The 24,388-nt window shown below is 52.0% G+C and overlaps 1 long non-coding RNA gene across 2 annotated transcripts in view; it reads right to left on the bottom strand.

Moving 5' to 3' along the window:
* Nucleotides 1–11,230: 11,230 nt before the first annotated feature.
* Nucleotides 11,231–24,388, bottom strand: part of LOC140429990 (uncharacterized) — a 39,474-nt gene continuing 26,316 nt past the window's right edge. Inside the window, exons 1-3 of one of the 2 annotated variants that reach the window (XR_011949257.1) lie at nucleotides 18,945–19,137; nucleotides 17,042–17,195; nucleotides 11,231–11,388 (exon numbers count right to left, since the gene is read on the bottom strand). This is a non-coding gene — a long non-coding RNA (uncharacterized lncRNA). Of the gene's footprint in view, nucleotides 11,389–17,041; nucleotides 17,196–18,944; nucleotides 19,138–24,388 lie in introns of those variants that run through there. The other variant, XR_011949256.1, reaches the window with a different exon arrangement.

Genomic DNA, 24,388 nt, shown 5'->3' with positions numbered 1-24,388 from the left:
CCACACACTCACTCACTCACACTGCCACACACTCACTCCCTCAGCCACACATTCACTCACAGCCACACACTCACTCACTCACTCACACAGCCACACACTCATTCACTCACAGCCACTCACTCATAGCCACACACTCACTCACTCACACAGCCACACATTCACTCACAGCCACACACTCACTCACTCACAGCCACTCACTCACACACTCACTCACAGCCACTCACTCACACACTCATAGCCACACACTCACTCACTCACACAGCCACACACTCACTCACTCACAGCCACTCACACACACTCACTCACACTCACTCACATCCACCCACCCACACACGTACACTCACTCTCACCCACTCATTCCCAGTCACGCCCACTCACTCACACTCACAGCCACACACTCACTCACTCACACTGCCACACACTCACTCCCTCAGCCACACATTCACTCACAGCCACACACTCACTCACTCACTCACACAGCCACACACTCACTCACTCACAGCCACTCACTCACTCACTCATAGCCACACACTCACTCACTCACACAGCCACACATTCACTCACAGCCACACACTCACTCACTCACAGCCACTCACTCACTCACTCACAGCCACACGCTCACTCACTCACAGCCACACACTCACTCACAGCCACACACTCACTCACTCACAGCCACACACTCACTCACAGCCACACACTCACTCACTCACAGCCACACACTCACTCACAGCCACACACTCACTCACTCCCAGCCACACACTCACTCTCACCCACACACTCACTCACTCCCACACCCACACACACACTCACTGCCTCACACACACTCACTCACTCACTCACAGCCACACACTCACTCTCACCCACACACACACTCACTCACTCCCACCCCCACACACACACTCACAGCCACACACTCACACACTCACAGCCACACACTCACTCACAGCCACACACTCACTCACTCACAGCCACACACTCACTCACAGCCACACACTCACTCACAGCCACACACTCTCACTCACTCCCACCCCCACACACGCATTCACTGCCACACACACACTCAGTCACTCACACACTCACTGCCACACACACACTCTCTCACACACTCACTGCCACACACTCACTCACACACTCACTGCCACACACACTCACTGCCACACACTCACTCACACACTCACTGCCACACACACTCACTGCCACACACTCACTCACACACTCACTGCCACACACACTCACTGCCACACACTCACTCACTCACTCACAGCCACACACTCACTCACATACTCACTGCCACACACGCTCACTTCCACACACATTCACTGCCACACACTCACTCACAGCCACACACTCACTCACTCACTCATAGCCACACACTCACTCTCACCCACACACACACTCACTCACTCCCACCCCCACACACACACTCTCACCCACACACTCACTCACTCACTCCCTCGCCCACACACACACTCACTGCCTCACACACACACACTCACTCACAGCCACACACTCACTCTCACCCACACACACACTCACTCACTCCCACCCCCACACACACACTCTCACCCACACACTCACTCACTCACTCCCTCGCCCACACACACACTCACTGCCTCACACACACTCACTCACTCACTCATAGCCACACACTCACTCTCACCCACACACACACTCACTCACTACCATCCCCACACACACTTTCACTGCCACACACACACTCAGTCACTCACACACTCACTGCCACACACACACTCAGTCACTCACACACTCACTGCCTCACACACACTCACTCACACACTCACTGCCACACACTCACTCACACACTCACTGCCACACACACTCACTGCCACACACTCACTCACACACTCACTGCCACACACACTCACTGCCACACACTCACACACACACTCACTGCCACACACACTCACTGCCACACACTCACTCACACACTCACTGCCACACACACTCACTGCCACACACGCTCACTTCCACACACATTCACTACCACACACTCACTCACTCACTCCCACCCACACACTCACTCACTCACTGCCTCACACACTCACAGCCACACACTCACTCACAGCCACACACTCACTCACTCACAGCCACTCACACACACTCACTCATGCACTCACTCACACTCACTCACATCCACCCACCCACACACATACACTCACTCTCACCCACTCATTCCCAGTCACGCCCACTCACTCACCCACACACTCACAGCCACACACTCACTCACTCACACTGCCACACACTCACTCCCTCAGCCACACATTCACTCACAGCCACACACTCACTCACTCACACAGCCACACACTCACTCACTCACAGCCACTCACTCACTCACTCATAGCCACACACTCACTCACTCACACAGCCACACATTCACTCACAGCCACACACTCACTCACTCACTCACAGCCACACACTCACTCACTCACAGCCACTCACTCACACACTCACTCACAGCCACTCACTCACTCACTCATAGCCACACACTCACTCACTCACACAGCCACACACTCACTCACTCACAGCCACTCACACACACTCACTCACACTCACTCACATCCACCCACCCACACACGTGCACTCACTCTCACCCACTCATTCCCAGTCACGCCCACTCACTCACCCACACACTCACAGCCACACACTCACTCACTCACACTGCCACACACTCACTCCCTCAGCCATACATTCACTCACAGCCACACACTCACTCACTCCCTCACACAGCCACACACTCACTCACTCACAGCCACTCACTTACTCACTCATAGCCACACACTCACTCACTCACACAGCCACACATTCACTCACAGCCACACACTCACTCACTCACAGCCACTCACTCACACACTCACTCACAGCCACTCACTCACTCACTCACAGCCACACACTCACTCACTCACAGCCACACACTCACTCACAGCCACACACTCACTCACAGCCACACACTCACTCACTCACAGCCACTCACTCACACACTCACTCACAGCCACTCACTCACTCACTCACAGCCACACACTCACACACTCACAGCCACACACTCACTCACAGCCACACACTCACTCACTCACAGCCACACACTCACTCACAGCCACACACTCACTCACTCCCAACCACACACTCACTCACTCACTCCCACGCCCACACACACACTCACTGCCTCACACACACTCACTCACTCACTCACAGCCACACACTCACTCTCACCCACACACACACTCACTCACTCCCACCCCCACACACACACTCACAGCCACACACTCACTCACTCACAGCCACACACTCACTCACAGCCACACACTCACTCACTCACAGCCACACACTCACTCACAGCCACACACTCACTCACAGCCACACACTCTCACTCACTCCCACCCCCACACACACACTCTCACCCACACACACACTCACTCACATCCCCACACACACATTCACTGCCACACACACACTCAGTCACTCACACACTCACTGCCACACACACACTCAGTCACTCACACAGCCACACACTCACTCACTCACAGCCACTCACTTACTCACTCATAGCCACACACTCACTCAATCACACAGCCACACATTCACTCACAGCCACACACTCACTCACTCACAGCCACTCACTCACACACTCACTCACAGCCACTCACTCACTCACTCACAGCCACACACTCACTCACTCACAGCCACACACTCACTCACAGCCACACACTCACTCACAGCCACACACTCACTCACTCACAGCCACTCACTCACACACTCACTCACAGCCACTCACTCACTCACTCACAGCCACACACTCACACACTCACAGCCACACACTCACTCACAGCCACACACTCACTCACTCACAGCCACACACTCACTCACAGCCACACACTCACTCACTCCCAACCACACACTCACTCACTCACTCCCACGCCCACACACACACTCACTGCCTCACACACACTCACTCACTCACTCACAGCCACACACTCACTCTCACCCACACACACACTCACTCACTCCCACCCCCACACACACACTCACAGCCACACACTCACTCACTCACAGCCACACACTCACTCACAGCCACACACTCACTCACTCACAGCCACACACTCACTCACAGCCACACACTCACTCACAGCCACACACTCTCACTCACTCTCACCCCCACACACACACTCTCACCCACACACACACTCACTCACATCCCCACACACACATTCACTGCCACACACACACTCAGTCACTCACACACTCACTGCCACACACACACTCACTCACACACTCACTGCCTCACACACACTCACTCACACACTCACTGCCACACACTCACTCACACACTCACTGCCACACACACTCACTGCCACACACTCACTCACACACTCACTGCCACACACACTCACTGCCACACACTCACTCACACACTCACTGCCACACACACTCACTGCCACACACTCACTCACTCACTCACAGCCACACACTCACTCACACACTCACTGCCACACACGCTCACTTCCACACACATTCACTGCCACACACTCACTCACAGCCACACACTCACTCATTCACTCATAGCCACACACTCACTCTCACCCACACACACACTCACTCACTCCCACCCCCACACACACACTCTCACCCACACACTCACTCACTCCCTCGCCCACACACACACTCACTGGCCCACACACACACACTCACTCACTCACAGCCACACACTCACTCTCACCCACATACACACTCACTCACTCCCACCCCCACACACACACACTCTCACCCACACACTCACTCACTCACTCCCTCGCCCACACACACACTCACTGCCTCACACACACTCACTCACTCACTCATAGCCACACACTCACTCTCACCCACACACACACTCACTCACTACCATCCCCACACACACATTCACTGCCACACACACACTCAGTCACTCACACACTCACTGCCACACACACACTCAGTCACTCACACACTCACTGCCTCACACACACTCACTCACACACTCACTGCCACACACTCACTCACACACTCACTGCCACACACACTCACTGCCACACACTCACTCACACACTCACTGCCACACACACTCACTGCCACACACTCACTCACACACTCACTGCCACACACACTCACTGCCACACACTCACTCACTCACTCACAGCCACACACTCACTCACACACTCACTGCCACACACGCTCACTTCCACACACATTCACTGCCACACACTCACTCACTCACTCCCACCCACACACTCACTCACTCACTGCCTCACACACTCACAGCCACACACTCACTCACAGCCACACACTCACTCACTCACAGCCACTCACACACACTCACTCATGCACTCACTCACACTCACTCACATCCACCCACCCACACACATACACTCACTCTCACCCACTCATTCCCAGTCACGCCCGCTCACTCACCCACACACTCACAGCCACACACTCACTCACTCACACTGCCACACACTCACTCCCTCAGCCACACATTCACTCACACAGCCACACACTCACTCACTCACTCACTCACAGCCACTAACTCACTCACTCACTCACTCACTCATAGCCACACACTCACTCACTCACACAGCCACACATTCACTCACAGCCACACACTCACTCACTCACAGCCACACACTCACTCACAGCCACACGCTCACTCACTCACACACACTCACTCCCACCCCCACACACACACTCACTGCCTCACACACACTCACTCACTCACTCCCACCCCCCCCACACACACTCACTGCCTCACACACACTCACTCATTCACTCACTCACACACACTCACTCACTCACTCCCACCCCCCCACACACACTCACTGCCTCACACACACTCACTCATTCACTCACTCACACAGCCACACACTCACTCACAGCCACTCACTCACTCACTCATAGCCACACACTCACTCACTCACAGCCACACACTCACTCACTCACACAGCCACACACTCACTCACAGCCACTCACACACTCACTCACAGCCACTCACTCTCTCATAGCCACACACTCACTCACTCACACAGCCACACACTCACTCACAGCCACACACTCACTCTCACCCACACACTCACTCACTCCCTCGCCCACACACACACTCACTGCCTCACACATACTCACTCACTCACTCACACAGCCACACACTCACTCACAGCCACACACTCACTCTCACACGCACACTCACTCACTCCCTCGCCCACACACACACTCACTGCCTCACACATACTCACTCACTCACTCACAGCCACTCACTCACTCCCACCCCCACACACTCACTCTCACCCACACACACACTCACTCACTCCCACCCCACACACACACTCACTGCCTCACACACATTCACTCACTCACTCATAGCCACACACTCACTCTCACCCACACACACACTCACTCACTACCATCCCCACACACACATTCACTGCCACACACATACTCAGTCACTCACACACTCACTGCCACACACACACTCAGTCACTCACACACTCACTGCCTCACACACACTCACTCACACACTCACTCACACACTCACTGCCACACACACTCACTGCCACACACTCACTCACACACTCACTGCCACACACACGCACAGCCACACACTCACTCACACACTCACTGCCACACACACTCACTGCCACACACTCACTCACACACTCACTGCCACACACACTCACAGCCACACACTCACTCACACACTCACTGCCACACACATAACTTCCACACACATTCACTGCCACACACTCACTCCCACCCACACACTCACTCACTCACTGCCTCACACACTCACAGCCACACACTCACTCACTCACAGCCACACACTCACTCTCACCCACACACACTACTCACTGCCTCACACACACTCACTCACTCACACCGCCACACACTCACTCACTCACACAGCCACACACTCACTCACAGCCACTAACTCACTCACTCACTCATAGCCACACACACACACTCACTCCCATCCCCACACACACATTCACTGCCACACACACACTCAGTCACTCACACACTCACTGCCACACACACACTCAGTCACTCACACACTCACTGCCTCACACACACTCACTCACACACTCACTGCCACACACTCACTCACACACACTCACTGCCACTCACTCACTCACACACTCACTGCCACACACACTCACAGCCACACACTCACTCACACACTCACTGCCACACACACTCACAGCCACACACTCACTCACACACTCACTGCCACACACATAACTTCCACACACATTCACTGCCACACACTCACTCACTCCCACCCACACACTCACTCACTCACTGCCTCACACACTCACAGCCACACACTCACTCACTCACAGCCACACACTCACTCTCACCCACACACACTCACTCACTCGCACCCCCCCACACACACACTCACTGCCTCACACACACTCACTCACTCACACAGCCACACACTCACTCACTCACACAGCCACACACTCACTCACAGCCACTAACTCACTCACGCACTCACAGCCACTCACTCACTCACTCACAGCCACTCACTCACTCACTCATAGCCACACACTCACTCACTCACACAGCCACACACTCACTCACAGCCACACACTCACTCACAGACACACATTCACTCACTCACTCACAGCCGCACGCTCACTCACTCACTCACACACAGTCACTCACTCCCACCCCCACACACACAATCACTGCCTCACACACACTCACTCACTCACAGCCACACACTCACTCACAGCCACACACTCACTCACAGCCACACACTCACTCACTCCCAGCCACACACTCACTCTCACCCACACAGTCACTCACTCACTCCCACACCCACACACACTCACTGCCTCACACAAACTCACTCACACACACACGCTCAGTCACTCACACACTCACTGCCTCACACACACTCACTCACTCACAGCCACACACTCACTCACACACTCACTGCCACACACACTCACTTCCACACACACGCTTAGTCACTCACACACTCACTGCCTCACACACACTCACTCACTCACTGCCACACACACACTCACTCACACACTCACTGCCACACACACGCTCAGTCACTCACACACTCACTGCCTCACACACACTCACTCACTCACAGCCACACACACACTCACTCACTCACTGCCTCACACACTCACAGCCACACACTCACTCACTCACAGCCACACATTCACTCACAGCCACGCACTCACTCACTCAGAGCCACACACTCACTCTCACCCACACACACTCACTCACTCACACCCCCCCACACACACTCACTGCCTCACACACACTCACTCACTCACACAGCCACACATTCACTCACAGCCACACACTCACTCACTCAGAGCCACACACTCACTCTCACCCACACACACTCACTCACTCACACCCCCCCCACACTCACTCACAGCCACACACTCGCTCACAGCCACTAACTCACTCACTCACAGCCACTCACTCACTCACAGCCACACACTCACTCACTCATAGCCACACACTCACTCACTCACACAGCCACACACTCACTCACAGCCACACACTCACACACTCACTCACTCGCACCCCTCAACACACACTCACTGCCTCACACACACTCACCCACTCACAGCCACTCACTCACTCACTCACAGCCACACACTCACTCACTCACTCACAGCCACACACTCACTCACAGCCACACACTCACTCACTCACTCATAGCCACACACACACACTCACTGCCACACACACACTCAGTCATTCACACACTCACTGCCACACACACACTCAGTCACTCACACACTCACTGCCTCACACACACTCACTCACACACTCACTGCCACACACTCACTCACACACTCACTGCCACACACACTCACTGCCACACACTCACTCACATACTCACTGCCGCACACACACTGCCACACACTCACTCACACACTCACTGCCACACACACTCACTGCCACACACTCACTCACTCACTCACAGCCACACACTCACTCACTGCCACACACACTCACTGCCACACACATTCACTGCCACACACTCAATCACTCCCACCCACACACTCACTCACACTCACTGCCTCACACACTCACTGCCGCACACTCACCCACCCACACACTCACTCACTCACTCCCACCCACACACTCACTCCTCACTCACTCACTCACACCAGCACACACTCACTCACTCAAGCCACATGCAAACTCACCCACACGCTCACACCCCCCCCATACACACATGCGCACTCAGTCATACCCACACACTTACCCTCACCCACACGCACTCATTCACTCACTCCCACCTACATACACTCATTCATCCCCACACTCATTCTCACTCCTACCCACATATACACATTCACACCCACACACATTCACTCCCACCCACCACACTCACTCATTCTCTCCCACGCACATATACACAATCACACCCACACACACTCACACCCACCCACCACACTCATTCACTCATTCCCACACACACACACATGAACAGCCTCCCACACACACTCATGCACTCACACCCACCCACGCATACACAGTCACACCCACTCACACACACATCACCCACACACACACTCACACACAAACTCACCACCCACCAACATACACCCATCCACTCTCTCCCATCCATACACTCACTCACTCACTTAATCACTCTCTCACCCCTCACATACTTTTAACTCTCCCACCCCATACATTCACTCCCACCCTCTCACACACTCACTCACTCCCACACAATTATCATGGCAGTGCCTCATCCCAGGCCCATCAGAATTATGGCCATCCCAGCCCTGACTCAATCTGGGCCCCAACTCAAACTCCACCTCCTGCGCCTCCATCCAAAACTGCTCCCCTGGGCCCTGACTCGGACATGCTCTCCCAAACCCGGATCCGAACCTGCAATACCGAGCTCGGATTCAAACTCCCTCGCCCGGGCCCCGACACAAACCTGCTCACCGGGGCCTCGACCTGAACTCCCACGACCGAGTCCCGACTTGAACTCCCTCTCCTGGGTCCAGACTTGAACCCGCTCCCCATGGGCCTGACCTAAACCTGCTTACTCGAGTTTCGATTCAAACTTGCTCTCCTGTCCCCTACTTGAACCAGATCTCCCAGGCCCCAACCCAAACCTGCTCTCCCAAGCTCCGACACAAATCCTGCTCTCCCGGGCTCCAAAACAAGACTGCTGTCCTAGGTCAGAACCTCAACCTGCTCCCCAGGACTCCGACAAAAACCTGCTCTCCTGGGTCCTAACCTTAAACTTCTCTCCCAGGCCACGCCATGAACCTACTCTCTTGGGGCAGCACGGCAGCAGAGTGGTTAGCAGAATTTGGTCACAGCTCCAGTGTCCCAGGTTCGATTCCCGGCTTGGGTCACTGTCTGTGCGGAGTCTGCATGTTCTCCCCGTGTCTGCGTGGGTTTCCACCGGATGCTCCGGTTTCCTCCCACACTCCAAAGATGTGCCTGTTCTCCCACACCCTGACCTGAACCTGTTCTCAGATGCCCCAATCTGATCCTGCTCTCCCAGGCCCTAACCGAAAACTGTTCTCAGAGGCCCCAATCTGATCCTGCTCTCTCGGGCCCCGACCTGAACCTTTTCTCCCAGGCCCTGACCTGAACCTGCGCTCCCATGCTCCAATCCAAACCTGCTCTCCCAGGCCCTGATCCGAATCTGAACTCCAGAGCCCTGACTTGAACTCTCTCTCTCGGGCCCCAACCCAAATCTGCTCTCCTGATCCCCAAATCTAACTCCCTCTCTTGGGTCCTGATTTGAACTCCCTCCTCTGGACCCCTACCTGAACCTGCTCTCCCGGGCATTCACTTGAATTCCCTCTCCTGGGATCCGACCCCAACCTGCACTCCTGGGCCCCGACCCGATTAGCCAAATCTTAGGCCAAAGGAGCTGAACGGTCTACTTCTGTTCCTCCAGTCAAACGCCATTTCACTCCCTCATTTTCTGCCAATAGGCTGATAGGCCTATCAGAAGCTAGAGCGGGAGATAACTGGCCCATGATTCGAGGAGCATCTCCAAGAATAATAATTCCACTGAAACTCATCTATTTGACTGGGATTTCGAAGCTGGTTCCGGGGTACGCCTAGAGGGGGCTTCGCAGGCCACATCCGGTCCCCAGGCCGTACTTTGGACAAGTCTGATTTCACAAGATTGAGTTCTGTGGTTGGGTAAGGAATTGGCTGCATTTCTGTAGGCAGAAGGTTTCTTTTAATATTAGTGATTCTGTGATGGGACAGGTTACTGGTGCTGATCCAGGGGGGGTCAGTGGTAAAGCTGCTCCTCTTCATCATGCTCATCAACAATCTGGAGTAAGACATTTGGGGAACTGACCCCAAGTTTGCGAATGATGTGAAAATCCATTTAACGATCTGAAGATGGAAAAAAATAGATTGCATTTGGATCAGATGTGACAGCCATAAATGAGTCGGTATCTGTCAGATGTCTTTTATTGTAGATAATTGTAAAGTAAGACCGGCATCAAATGTATACCTTACGAGGATATGTGCGCAAGATTGTTGAGCAGCAGAAAGTTCCATCTTTTATAGTACCTGGATGTCTGAAGGTTTTGTTGAAAGGTTGTTAAAAAAAATACAAAGTATTGGGACTTATTGCCAGGATGATTAATTACAAAACTAAACCTAGTGCACTGTCTTTGTATAAAGTCTTGGGTCAGAATTTAGAATTGCATATAAATTACACATGAACTTTGATACAACAGAAAGATCAGGAGTACAACATTTATCTAGAAAAGGCCATCAAGAACATTGCAAATGATGCCAAAAAAAGTATTGCTCAGATATTGCAGCTGAGGTTCAATAACTTGCTGCCTATGATTCTGTTGTGTTCTAACCAAACCTATTGGCCAGATTCTCCTGACGCCGCCGCAGAATTCGTGGACTTTCACTACAGCAAAGCCGGCGCCGCACCTGGACCGATTCTGCTACTGTTGAAGGGGTCAGCACCGGCACCATGTGGAACACAATCGATTCTAATGAGAAACGGTGCCAGATTTGCTGTTGACACTCAGGGGGCTAACAAGCTGCAGCCGCACATACACACTTCACTCCCCACACACACCATCCCAGCCAACAAGATGGCAGCAAGGAGAGCGGCACCAATGTTCGCGGGTGCTGAGCTGGAGATCCTCTTGACGGCGTGGAGGAGAGGAGGATGACCCTATACCCGGGCCGGGAAGGAGGCAAAGGTGGTCAATGCCGTGGTCCGGACCGGCCAGCAGTGCCGCACTAAACTGCATGGCCTACTCAGGGTGGCCAGGGTGATTAGGAAGCACTGTGCCTCAGGCACCAACCCCTGCCCCACACATCCGTAACCCGACACCCATCCCCCCCACCCAGAGGGTGGCCTACGGCGGAATGATTAAATAAATCATTAATTCGTTAATCCATTGGTGGTTGCCCGGCTGTCAGGATATTACAAAGAGTCTGCTACAGGGGCTGCCAGAGATTATAGTATACCTTGATGATGTCCTTATAACTGAATTGAGAGAGGCTGAGCATGTAGCAAACTTAGAAGAGGTGTTAAACAGATTTTAGGAAGTGGGGTTCACTTCAAGAAAGAGACGTGCACCTAAAACACACTGAGGTGACCTACCTGGGGCACTGTGTAGATGTAATACATTGAAGAACCAATTAGAGAATAGGCCATCCAGACAGGAAACAAAGAGGAGGATAAACGGGTCTTTTTCCAAATGGCAAGCAGTAGCTAGTGGGGTACTGCAGGGATCAATGCTAGGACCCCAGCTATTCACAATGTATGTTAATGATTTAGATGAGGGAATTAAACATAATGGGCACGATTCCCTTGCCGCATTGCGCTCGGGTGAGAGCACAATGAGGCCGGAGAATCCCGGGAGAGGCCTCTAGCAGACCTCCCAAAAGCCTCAGTGCCTCGCGGCATTCACCAAAGTCCCGCAAAACATCAGAGTCGGAACTCTTCCAAAAATGGGCGGGACCAATTGACGCTCGCGGAAGCAGGTTGTTAACCTAATTACAACCTCCCTACTTGGGATCCACCAGCCTCTGTCGAATCTCCAGCCTCCCCAGGGAGGCTGCAGCCGGGCGCTGATCAGTGCTGGTCCACACAAACGTGGACCAGGCAGAGCAGCACCCGGGGGTCTCCCAGGTCATCGGAGTACCCTGGAAGCCAGAGTCAGTGCAGGGGCTCCCTAGCCCTCCCTCTAGAACGTGGGCATCATGGCACTGGCAAGATGGTTCCTTGGCATTGCCACCATGGCACTGCCAATGAGTCTGGGTGGCACTGCCAAGCCGGCAGAAGCACTGCCTGGGTGCCAGGATGGCAGTGCAAGGGTGGCACTGCCAAGGGCCAGGGTCGAGGGGGGCCATGCCCATGAAATAAGGGTGACGGAGGTTGAAGGGAGGGGGAGTGCAGGGCGGGTAAGTCTCTGGGAGGTTGAAGGGGTGATGGGTCCGGGTCCTGGAAGGGAGGGGCTTCTGTAAGAGGCCTGAAGAAGGGGGACCCCATAGTTGGGTGTCTTCACTTGGGGTGTGTGGGGTAGTGCTCGTCTGTGTAGGGGGTGACATTTCCCATGGGTGGGGGGTATGGGGGACTCACAAGCTCATTTAGAGATCGGGGGGAAATGGCGGCCCCATCTCTGGGTTCGGCTCCCGAGTGCTGAGAAAAATTCTAAGAGCCGGATTCTCTGCATCCCGATGCCGAAGTTGCGGCCGGCACCAGGGCGGAGAATCCAGTTTGAAGCCGTAATCGGGCCCGGCGCTGGTTCAGCGATTCTCCAGGCACCGAAAATCGCCGGACATAGGGCGGGATTCTCCGCCGGCGGGATGCTCCGTTTTGCCGGCAGCCCGGGGATTGTCAAAGAGATCTAGGAGTACAGGTCCACAGATCACTGAAAGGGGCTACACAGGTGGAGAAGGTAGTCAAGAAGGCATACGGCATGCTTGCCTTCATTGGCCGGGGCATTGAGTATAAGAATTGGCAAGTCATGTTGCAGCTGTATAGAACCTTAGTTAGGCCACACTTGGAGTATAGTGTTCAATTCTGGTCGCCACACTACCAGAAGGATGTGGAGGCTTTAGAGAGGGTGCAGAAGAGATTTACCAGAATGTTGCCTGGTATGGAGGGCATAAGCTATGAGGAGCGATTGAATAAACTCGGTTTGTTCTCACTGGAACGAAGGAGGTTGAGGGGCGACCTGATAGAGGTATACAAAATTATGAGGGGCATAGACAGAGTGGATAGTCAGAGGCTTTTCCCCAGGGTAGAGGGGTCAATTACTAGGGGGCATAGGTTTAAGGTGAGAGGGGCAAAGTTTAGAGTAGATGTACGAGGCAAGTTTTTTACGCAGAGGGTAGTGGGTGCCTGGAACTCACTACCGGAGGAGGTAGTGGAGGCAGGGACGATAGGGACATTTAAGGGGCATCTTGACAAATATATGAATAGGATGGGAATAGAGGGATACGGACTCAGGAAGTGTAGAAGATTGTAGTTTAGTCGGGCAGTATGGTCGGCACGGGCTTGGAGGGCCGAAGGGCCTGTTCCTGTGCTGTACATTTCTTTGTTCTTTGTTTGTTTCCCGACACCGTGGGGCTGCCCCACAATGGGAAACCCCATTCACCGGCCTGCGTAACGGAGCACTGGCAGAAATGTAGCGCGCCGGGACGGAGCATCCCACCCATAGTCTCAATACTGGAGAATCCAGCCCTAAGTGTGGGTTAAACCGGTGAGAAACTCCCAGGGCCCAAAAAAGTGACTAAAGTGTTAATGAATAGCGGTGGGGAACTCAGAAATGCCTGAAAAACCTGCCACTTAAGTTAGAAATTTTGGGGGAGAATCGCGCCCAATATCTCCACATTTGCAGATGACACAAGGCTGGGTGGGAGGGTAAACTGTGAGGAGAATGCAGTGATGCTTCAGTGTGATTTTGACAAGTTGAGTGAGTGGGCAAATGCATGGCTGATGTAGTATAATGTGGATAAATGTGAGGTTATCCACTTTGGTAGCAAAAACAGGAAGACAGATTATTACCTGAATGGCTATGGACTGAGAGAGAGGACTGTGCAATGAGACCTGTCACTGAAAGTAAGCAGGCAAGTACAGCAGGCGGTAAAGACGTCAAATGGTGTGTTGGCCTTCATAGCGAAAGGATTTGAGTACATGAGCGGGGACGTCATGCTGCAGTTACACAGGGCCTAGTTTTGACCACACCTGGAATATTGTGTGGAGTTTTGGTCTCCTTATCTGAGTAAGGTTGCTATAGAGAGTGTGCCGCAAACGTTTACCAGACGGGACTGACATGTGAGAAGAGAGCTGAGTCAATTAGGATTACATTCACTGGAGTTTAGAAGAATGAGGGAGGATCTCATAGAAACCTATAAAATTCTAATAGGACTAGAAAGGGTAGCCATAGAGGATGCTCACAATGGTGGGGTGTCCAGAACCAGGGCTCTGAGGATACGGGGTAGGCCACTTAGGACTGAGATGAGGAGAAATCTCTTCACCCAGAGAGTGGTGAGCCTGTGGAATTCTCTATCACAGAAATCAGTTGAGGCCAAAACATTTAACCACCGCCTTGAACCCGGTGCAGATCTGGGCGCACCAGGTAAATAGCGGGAAAGGTCAAAATCAAGATTCGCGCCGGGCATGAACCAAATCACCCGCCCGTTGCCAATGGCAACTTCCCAATCTCGCCCCAAAATGGCGAGAACAGCATTAACTCTCATTTGCATTTAGGGCAGCACGGTGGCACAGTGGTTAGCACTGTTGCTTGCGGCGCTGAGGACCCGGGTTCGATCCCAGCCCCGGGTCACTGTCCGTGTGGAATTTGCATATTCTCCCCGTGCCTGAGTTCGTTTCATCCCCACCACCCAAAGATGTGCAGGTTAGGTGGATTTGCCACGCTGAATTGCATGGATGCTATCGCCATGGGCGGGGGCCGCCAGGCTAGCTGGGCGGGCTATTTCACGCAAGCGCAATGGGGGGTGAGTGGAAGGTCAGTGTGGGGATGGGGGCAGGGGTTGTTGCTGGGGGCTCTAGGGGTGGGGGGGGAAGTACTGCTGACAGGGGTAGGGCTGACAGGGTAGTGTAAGGGGAGCAGGATCCATGACGGTGGCTGCCCGAGGGCGGGCCTGGGGAAGTGTGGGACGCGGGCTGGAGGCTGGCCCAAGAGCGGTTATGGTTGGTCGGCAGTGGGCAGTGGGAAGGGTGCCCCCCGACCAGGCTGGACACGTGGGACGTGCGAGGATTGAATGGGCCAGTCAAGAGGGCCTGTGTGCTCGCAAACTTAAAGCGATTGAAGCGTATGTGGCCATGCTGCAAGAGACATACCTGAAGGTGGGGGACCAGATTAGGCTGAGGAAGGGATGGGTTGGGCAAGTGTTTCATTCAGGTTTGGATTCTGAAACGAGCGAGGGTGGTGATTTTGGTCAATAAGCGGGTGGTGTTCGAGGTGGGAAATATAGTGGCAGACTCTGGGGAGAGGTACGTTATGGTAAGCAGGGATTCCGTTGGTATTAGTCAGCATCTATGCCCCAAACGTTGACGATGTGGAATTTATGAGGCAAGGTGCTGGGGAAGATTCCGGATCTGAACTCTCATCAACTGATTATGGGGGGAGACTTTAATATGGTCCTGGATTCAAGACTGGACCGGTCGAGCTCGAGATCGGGGAGGGTGTCGGCTACAGCTAAGGAGCTTCGGGGATTCACACTTACAGCTTAGTTCATTTATTTATGTGTATGATTTTCCCAACCATTTTTTAAAATAACCTTTTTTTTTGTTGTACAAACCTCCTCCTGGGACTGGCTTGCAAATATTGCTTGAAAAACAAAAAACAAACCAAACAGATAAATCCTTTCTAATGCTTTTCTTCACCCTTTATATTTGTCCAAAAAAATGATCTTGCGAGTAAAGCTCAAAGTATAGGGAGTCCTCACTTAATTGGTTGTTGGAAAAGCTGACGTTACGCAAAACAATCTTGTCTGAGGTTCGTAACGCGTTCCCAAGGTTGTCAGCTCCCCATCTTACCTGAGATCCGGCTATCGCAAGCTCAACACTGGAGTTATGCAGAAATGTCCAGCCATGTGATGACGTACAGAACAGCAGCAATGCAATGTAAATGCAGGGCTCTATGCAACGTTCACATGAAAATTATTGTCTGGGACAACAAAGCGAGGACTTCCTGCGGAGAGATCTGGGGTCAAGTGGGAAACTGAGGGGAAAATTCAGAGCAAATCCAAAATCAATCAATCAATTCAGTTTTCTTTTTCTACCCTTTGAGTTTTTCTTTAAATATTTTGGCTACAAATGTGTCTGTGTTTACAGATGATTTTGTTTTTGGTTGTTGTGTGTGTTTTCTTTTTTTAAACAAAGTTTTGACATGTAGAAATAATTGGGAGTCCAGCTAATCCAGAAGAGCCTGATTTTGCAGGCCTTGGGCTTGCTTCAATATCAGCTACTGGAGGAGGATTGTGGGGGCGGGGGCAGGGTGCATATGAAGGAAAACTTTAATTGTTGCTGAGCACTAAGACTCTCATTTCTTTGATATTCTTTATTAGAGAATGAGTTTACAAACTCCTGCTTTGCCAACAGTTTGATTTCCAACTTTAGATTCGCTTTACTTTCAAGAAGTCCCAGAAAACCAAAAATTGTCTTTGGGAAAAAAAAGAAAGAAGAAAAAAAATCACTTTTATTCTTGAGCAGCCAGCAGCTCTTAAAGTCAGTCTGTCCCTCTTAAAGGGAATCTGCACTGAATCACAGAAGGCCACAGTGGATACGCAATTCTAAAGAAGGCAAATGGAACACCAGAGGAGAAAGAGAGCACGGCACAGTGTGTCCAAGTTGGAGGGCCTCCAGCGTCCGTATCGCCATCCCGTATAGCGACATGACGGATTCAGATTTCGCACCCAACCAGTCCAGATTTTGGAAACAATCAAAGGTCAGTATCCGTATGTGTGTGAATGTGTGCCTGGCAGTATGTCTGTGTGGGCATGCGCATGTCTGAAAACAGGGCTGTGCTTGGCTGCAGTGGCCCATGTTGTTATGTTGACATTCAGTTCAGTCCTCTCACATGATCAATGGTTGCTCCAAGGTACTGAAGGGCAAACAGTCCCATGGGCCTGCACCCACGTAATGTGGTCAATGTCATCAGGAGATGAGGGCACCGTACAAGATTGAGCAGAGAAAAACTGCAAGGTATTTTATTCATTAAAGGAAATCAAAGCAGGGAAAATGTCGTAGATGACCTGTCAGTAGACTGTTTCATGTGACTCTTCCAATGCACTGCACGTTATTCTTTATAATACATAGAAATGAGAATTCGTTCTGTTTTTGTGAATGGGAGCAGGAGAGAAAAGCAACATTAGCATATTTGTACAATTAAACCCATTAACAAGAGCTAATATTGGAATTTGTACAACTGGATGATGTAGGGAATTTTAGCCAAATAGATCGCAACACGTGGAGACTTAAAATGAGGCCAACCGGGAAATACATTGGGCAGGATCCTCCAACAGCGGGAATCTCCGTTCCGCGGGCCGCCCGCGCATGCGCATGGGTTTCCCGGTGGCGTGGCCACAATGGGAAGTCCCACTGGCAGACGAGGGGGACGGAAAGTCCAGCTGCCGGCGAGGGCGTGCCGCCCAGGAAAACGCGGCTGGCGGGCTGGAGAATCTTGCCCATTGTTCGAACTGTGTCCAACGAAAGACACCAATAAGTATATCATTCATTAAAAATAATTTCTTCTCCAAACACTTGTTGCATTGAGAACTGATCAAAGACAAATCCGTGTGGGAATGAACCATTGCATATTAGTAATCCTGACGATGGTTTTTTTTTCTTTCTCTGATAGTCCAAAGTCTACTCCGTTTGTTCCATGCACTCAGTCACCCTACAAAGATTAACACGGAGGTGGATTGATTTCAGCACTCACCTCAAATCTCAGCAAGTACCCGGGCATGATGCCAAACTCTGCACATTTTTCTAGCTGTTTTCAGATTGTTCCAATAGAGCATGCCCACCTGACATTCTTAACAGTCTGTCCTCCCCAGCCTTTTTAGATACCCTATGTGTGATACTGCCCACATACATAAAGGAATATAAAGGCAGATATTTCACAGCCTGATTATCTATTCAAATAAACCTGCCACGTCAAAGCAAAGAATGCACGGGGAGCCTTTCAGAACTCAGCACAGGCGTGCTTTATCTCTTCGCTCGGCTGTTGTGGTGATCCACATGATTGAGGCTTTTTGATTTTAAGATAGGGAACCTTCACTTAGGTAACTTGCAAATGTTAATCAGAAAGATCCTCGGTGCCCCCAGCACAGGCTGCTGGCTCCAATCCACAGCAGCTCGTTCAAGCTTCCACAGGTGAGTCTGACCTGGAGGCTCCTCCGGCATTCTTCACACCCACTTGCTGGGAGGTCTCGCGGTTCGGCGTGTTCTTGCACCACAACCCCGAAAATAAAACTTCCACTTTACATAGCCCAAGATTAGCATCCGTTTATTCTTGTGAATGTGTATATTTCTCAGATATCGTTTTACAATGCTCTTGATTAAACAGCAGAGAATTCCTTTTTGCATGGTTGTATTTGATCATTTGAATTCTCATTACTCAAAGGATTAGTGCAGGACAATGGAGGTTTTGTTCGATGTGATGAAACAGCATTTTCTAGAACAGAAATGTCATGTGCACTGCATATCATAATAAGCAGTTAATCATGTCATAACGGAATATCTATTCATCATCCTGTACAAAAATGCCCTTTATCAGCCCAAATATAATTTCACATCTTATATTTATTGTCTGCCTACACTACCTCCCTTTATTCAGCTTGCACTCTGACAGGTTTTAGTACTCAATTGAATTGCAATGGATATAAGCATTTGAAAATTTGGGCCCTATGTTCCAGAATTTATACATTTAATTAGGTGCTATAAATACTGTCCTCGGAAAGGCCGTTATGTATATGATGATCCAAGGATTGTTACCTTTCCACGGTGGAGAGGCTTGCGTGTTCCAATGAACTCGAGAAGGATGCCGTCCAGAGCCCATGGCGCCCCATGGCAGTAAGGGGGGGGGGGGGGGGGGGTCCAGAGTAAGAACAATCCAAGAAGTCCTCAACAGCAGTGCAGGCAGAAGAGGATATAGAAAGATAGAAAATAGGTGCAGGAGAAGGCCATGCGGCCCTTCAAGCCTGCTCCGCCATTCTTTATGATCATAGCTGATCATCCAACTCACTAACCTGTTCCCACTTCCCCCCCACCCCCATATCTTTTGATCTTTTTAGCCACAAGAGATACATCTAACTCCTTCTTGAAAACATAAAATGATTTGGCCTCAACTACGATCTGTGGTAGTGAATACCACAGGCACACCACTCTCAAGGTGAAGATATTTCTCCACCACTCTCTCATAAATCGTTTGTCCCATATCCCCAGACTGTGAGGCATAAGGAGACAGAGGAAGGTTGCAATGAGGAAGTGGCCCCAGTCATCGTGGTCTGACATGCCACTGGATCCGGCCACCAATCGCCAAGTGCGTGTAGGATAAAAGCAAATTACTGCACATAGAACATAGAACATACAGTGCAGAAGGAGGCCATTCGGCTCATCAAGTCTGCATCGACCCACTTAAGCCCTCACTTCCACCCTATCCCCGTAACTCAGTAACCCCTCCTAACCTTTTTGGACACTTAAGGGCAATTTTAGCTTGGCCAATCCACCTAACCTGCACGTCTTTGGACTGTGGGAGGAAACCGGAGCACCCGGAGCAAACCCACGCAACATGCTGGAATCGGAAACAAAACAAAAAACTGGACGATCTCAGCAGGTCTGCCAGCATCTGTGGAGAGAGAAGGGAGTTAATGTTTCGAGTCTGGGTGACTCTTTGTCAACTTCACAGATGCTGTCAGACTTGCTAAGAGCATGTGGGATCCGACCATGCACCGGAGACCCCACACTAAACAACGCCACGTGCAGGCCTCTGTCAGGCAAAAGTAAAAGCCCTGTGGCTACGGAGTATTGGCGACAGGAACAGGGCTGTCATACCTGGAGGCGCCCAGTCAAGATTCTGCACCCAGGCGGTGGATGCGTGGTGGTCGTCGGGAACCTGTTTCGAGAGAGGAGTGCCTTTAGGCAGCTGCATCACTGACTGAGCAGCCCTCTGCATGGCAGCACGGTGGCACAGTGGTAAGCACTGCTGCCTCACAGCACCAGGGTCCCGGGTTCGATTCCGGCCTTGGGTGACTGTGTGGAGTTTGCACTTTCTCCCCGTGTCTGCGTGGGTTTCCTCCGGGTGCTCCGGTTTCCTCCCACAGTCCAAAGATTTGCAGGTTAGGTGGATTGGCCATGCTAAAATTGGCCATTAGTGTCTAAAGATGTGTAGGTTAGGTTACGGGGATAGGATGGAGGAATGGGCCTGATAGAGTACTCTTACAGAGAGTTGGTGCGGACTCGATGTGTCGTATGGTCTCCTTCTGCACTGTATGGATTCACCCCAAATGGGGAGGGGGCTAGAAAAGATGCCCCAAAAATAGGCTGCCTCATTTCTCCTGGCTGGGAAATCACACCCAGCGGGATCACGATCCCTGCAGTTGAAACAGGCAGAAAGGTGGGGGCAAAGGAAGGAGAAGGAAGCCAACCTGGGCCTGTGAATTCCACTCATTCGCGCAACAACATGCCCCCGCTGCGGAATAACGTACAGACCTAGAATCAGGCCCCTCACCAAGCCTAACGAACATTTTGAGGGAATGCCACCAATGACAACATACTTAAAATGGCGATTCATATCTGACAATCTTAAAGGTGTCACATGCTATGATTTCAGTCTATGCAGGACACTTATTTATTACTGTTTTCCTCAATTTGTTGCCAATCCCAACTAAACTAGGAACATGCGAACTAGAAAGGATAGTCTCAAGACTGCACTAAATCTTGTGCCCGGTTGGTGCCGGACTCCTTCATGCTCCTTGACTTTAACCACAGGCTTTCTAGCAGGTCTGCCAATGCAGCGAGCATTTCGCCAGGCGTACTCACCAGCCTTTTTCATGTCGGCCACCTCATTGAAGTTCTGATCTGAGTCCTCAGCAGCAGAGATCACGTATGATCTCACGCACCAGAGATCTGTGGCTGCTGCCCTAGCTGCATACCCCTCATGCCCGCTGTCGCTCCATGTGCAGATCTGGGGCGTCATTCTCCAACCCCCCGCCGGGTCGGAGAATGGCCGTTTGCCGCCGTGAATCCCGCCCCCGCCCCCGCCGAAGTCTCCGGTACCGGAGATTGGGCGGGGACGGGAATCGGGCTGCGCCGGTTGGCGGGACTCCCCGTTCAATTCTCCGGCCCGGATGGGCCGAAGTCCCGCCCAGAAATTGCCTGTCCCGCCGGCGTAAATCAAACCTGGTATTTACCGGCGGGACCAGGCGGCGTGGGCGGGCTCCGGGGTCCTGGGGGGGGGGGCGCGGGGCGATCTGACCCCGGGGGGTGCCCCCATGGTGGCCTGGCCCGCGATCGGGGCCCACCAATCCGCGGGCGGGCCTGTGCCGTGGGGGCACTCTTTCCCTTCCGCCTCCGCTACGGCCTCCACCATGGCGGAAGCGGAAGAGACTCTCCCCACTGCGCATGCGCGGGAAACTTTCAGCAGCCGCTGACACTCCCACGCATGCGCCGGGAAACTGTCAGCGGCCGCTGACGCTCCCGCGCATGCGCCGCATTTCCACGCCAGCTGGCGGGGAAACAAACGCCATTTCCGCCAGCTGGCGGGGCGGAAATCCCTCCGGCGTCGGCCTAGCCCCTCAATGTTGGGGTTAGGCCGCCAAAGATGCGGAGCATTCCGCACCTTTGGGCCGGCGCGATGCCCGTCTGATTGGCGCCATCTTTGGCGCCAGTCGGCGGACATCGCGCCGTTGGGGGAGAATTTCGCCCCTGATCTCTAACCTCACCTTAAAGCGCATGCTGTGTGAGCACCCCAGCTGGCCACTACTCAGGTAAGAGTGAGTGACAGCGTTTCTTACTCACCTTTGTGCCGTTTCATATCTTTTTCCCTTCTACTGCCCGGTTAAGTGGCAGTCCTCAGGCATTCGAAAGGAACAAAGAGGGAAGCAGGTGTGGTGAGTGGGCGAAGGGAAAGCAGGAAATTACTGTTTACATCACGTGCAGCTTGTACGTTAGAAGAATCAAAAGATCAGAAGAAATAGGAGGAGGTGGGGCAGCACTGATGCCTCACGGTGCCGAGGACCCAGGTTCGATCCCGGCTCTGGGTCACTGTCCGTGTGGCATTTGCACATTCTCACCATGTCTGCGTGGGTTTCGCCCCCAAAACCCAAAGATATGCTGGGTAGGTGGATTTGCCACGCTAAATTGTCCCTTAATTGGAAAAATTAATTGGGTACTCTAAATTTTTTTTTTAAAGAAATAGGAGGAGGAGCAGGTATCCATCCCGGATCTGCTCCAGCATTCAATAAAATCATGGCTGGCCAAATTGTGGCCACAACTCCTCGTTCCTGCCCTCTTGCTTCTTACATTCTCAAAGAACTCAAATAAATTTGTCAAGCATGATTTTCCCTTTCACAAAATCATGTTGACTCTGCCCTGATTGTGTTTTCTCAATATCTTGCTACTACCTCCTTAATCATAGATTCCAGTGGAGTGAGGGGGAAGTGAAAAGAAATGAGTTCTGATTGATCGGGATTGTTGGTAGGTGAGTGAAGGGGGATGGGTGCGGGTGATGAACAGTTTCTGAGGCTAGTAGCTCAGTTGTAAGGATGTAGCACTTGAAGATGAATTTGTTGATCTTGCACTCTCTGGTAAGACAATTAAACTTCTTCTTGCGCTAAGGCCTCCAGTGCTGCATTTAAGAACCTTGGAGCGCGTTCTGTACCTGGTTACGCCATTTAGCCACGGTTCTTCGGCTCTGAATGTTCTCCACAGCCCCTTCCAGCCCTGTTCCAGCTATAAGGCACCCCCTCCCACTCCCTTTAGAGGGGCACTCTAGTTTTAAGTAGCGCAGGCTGACTTTAAGTGGTGTTAGCATTGCATGAACTTGATGAAGTACGCAGCCACTCAACATTGCATTTAGCGCTGGCCTGCACGCTACAATTATTTAAATTAGCAGGTAGCACAAACTTTGTGTGCTGCCTGCATCAGTCAGAACAGGCACAGATTAATCATACTTTGCAATCCCACCCCACCCTAGCCCAATTTGGGATCATTAAATTTAGAGCCTCCTCCATATTTCTAAATACTCTTACCGGACAAGAATCTAGCAAGTTCAGTTTTAACATGTTCGACAAAGTTAACCCCAACAGACTTTTTGTGGAAGGAAAGAAAGTTCCAGGTTTATTCCACTCTTTATGCTTCCTGACGTTGCCCACGTCTTGG

Source organism: Scyliorhinus torazame, chromosome 9, assembly GCF_047496885.1.
Source record: "Scyliorhinus torazame isolate Kashiwa2021f chromosome 9, sScyTor2.1, whole genome shotgun sequence".
NCBI lineage: Eukaryota > Metazoa > Chordata > Chondrichthyes > Carcharhiniformes > Scyliorhinidae > Scyliorhinus > Scyliorhinus torazame.
The sequence above is the reverse complement of the archived record's forward strand: the minus strand, read 5'-3'. Positions and strand labels throughout refer to the sequence as shown.